The sequence below is a fragment of the Micromesistius poutassou genome, assembly GCF_964030765.1.
Source record: "Micromesistius poutassou genome assembly, chromosome: 22".
NCBI lineage: Eukaryota > Metazoa > Chordata > Actinopteri > Gadiformes > Gadidae > Micromesistius > Micromesistius poutassou.
The window spans coordinates 2441198-2443697 of NC_140292.1; positions in this window are offsets into that span (position 1 = coordinate 2441198).

Consider the following 2500-nt stretch of genomic DNA (forward strand, 5'->3'; position numbering starts at 1 on the left):
GATCAATACTGGGCACCACCTCCAATTCCAGATCAATACCTCTTCTCCAGAACCTCACTTTAAGGGTGAACATGTCTTTCTCTTATAAACCAGAAGTCAATCTCCTCTTGAATGACTCGTTAATGATTTACAACGACTCCTTGTAAGTCATTGACGAGTGTGATTGTTTTGGCGTGTATGTGTATAGGTGTGTATGTGGTGTGTGTGTGTGTATATCAAGGTGTGTTTGTATGTTTAGGTGGGGGTGTGTCTAGATGTGTGATTGTCTAGGCGTATGTGTGTAAAGGTGTGGGTGTGTGTGTATGTGTTTCTAGGTGTGTGTGTGTTTGTACGTGTCAAGGTGTGTTTGTGTGTCAAAATGTGTTTGTGTGTCTAGGTGTGTGTGTGTGTGTGTGTGTCTACATGTATCTAGGTGTGTGTGTGTGTGTGTGTGTGTGTGTGTGTGTTTGTCTAGATTTGTGTTGCTCCACACCCAGCTGAGGGGATCAGGCAGCCGGCGCCTCACAGGCTCTAGGATGACTGAGGTGAAGACGTCCGCCCGGCTGTCAGGTTCCTGCTGACTGACATCAGCTAGTGGCCTGGCTAACGTAGGATGTGAACCCTGCTACCACCTGGCTAACGTTCAACTGTGATTCATGTAGGTATGTTGTACCAGTGGTGGACTACAGTAGGACCTGTGGTACATGGCTGGAAGAAGCATGTGACACTCGCCAACAGCATGACATGTTTGGCACCTTTGCCCGCTCGGATCAAATCATGACGCCTCAAACGTCCTTGTCAGCTCTTTACATGGTCACAACAACATGCCGGTCAGATCCAGTCTGAAGGTCTCATGCTGCTCAGAGACGCTGATCAGCCAGAGAGCCGTCCCAGGACAGAGGGCCACCTCCCTCTCCATCACTGTGGAGCATTGGGGAGCCAGGGCAGGGGGAGCCATACGGTCCCTTAGCAACAAGACCCGGTCCCCCTGGCTCCACACGGTCACTTAGCAACAGGACTCCTGTCCTTGTTGCTTCTTACCGGTTGCTTAGTAACCAGTACACTCTCCCTGTCGTTTACCAACAAGACAGCCGCTTCGCAGGGTGCGGCTCCTATTGGACACTTGACAACGAGACAGTCGTTGCTGTCTCGTTGTGATGCGACTGTGGTTGCTACTGGACGATTTGACTGTGTGGTTGCTATGCGATGTGGCTGTGGTTGCTAAGCAATTGGGAGTGTGGCGCAGCAAGCTCACGGAGAACAGGAGCAAGGTGAGATCACAGAGGTTATTCAAACACAGCCAAAGACAGGAGAAGGAGGTGAAACGTCCACATGATATTAAAGCTGCCAGGTGTTAATCTCATCCTCAGCTTGAGGAATGTAGTGGACTGCCAACGGTAGCTTCTGTTCAAACACCCCCTTTAACACCACCTTTAACTGAGCCAGCGGAGGGGGCTGGAGGAGAGTGATGGTAGGGGCCGTGGGGCCAGACAGAATGTCCTCATCACTTGCATCCTCCATCACTGTTATACTTCACACTGCTGACGGCGACATGGTGGTTTAGATCTCTAGGTTCTGAATCATTCAGAGCCTATAGGATACGAAGAGGAAGTAAACACATTTCTGCACATGCTCAGTGGCTCCCTTGCAGGTCTGCTGGGAGTCGGCCATGACAGCTGCTTTAGACTCTGAGGACCACGAGAGACGGACCACTGACCACCAAGCTGCAATACACAGCTCAGCTAATCGCTATTTTTACAGACGACAGAACGTATCACTGTGAACATGACAGACAGACAGCATGTGAACGGCGTTATAAACAAGGACAGCAGAGGCCACTGGGAGAGCACTGGGCAGCACTGGGAGAGCACTGGGCAGCACTGGGCAGCACTGGGCACAGCACTGTCCAGGGCTTTGAGTGGCCACTGGTTAGAAAAGCGCAATACAAATGCAGTCCATTTACTTGGCAGCACTGGGTTGGGCTGCAGGAATGGGAACAATTTTATTGTCAAATGAGTTGATGGGCCTGCAGGCAAATGGACGTCATATGCTATTCACATGTAAATGAGGCCGTCTGAGGGAATTTCCATAGCAAATAGACCGTGTGTAGGAACCTAGCATGTGTGGGGCCAATGTACACAAGGTTTGTTTGTTGTAAATAGCATTTAGATCACAGACCCCTCTGTGTTTCCTCTTGTGACACAACAAGTCCTGATCAGGCTGATGAGAACAGCTCCAATTAGGAATGATCAGAACAGGACGAGCAACCAACTGCCACAATTGCCACTGTTCACCCGTTCTTCCATTTTGTGATCCTAAAGACCCAGAAGACGTGAAGAGAGGAGAGGACAGACCAACACAAGGACAGACTCCACCAAACACTGTTTGCCATCACTACCATGAAACGCTGTTTACCATCACTACCATGAAACACTGTTTACCACCACTACCATGACACACTGGTCACCATCACTACCATGAAACACTAGTTAACATGACTACCATGAAACACTATTACCAT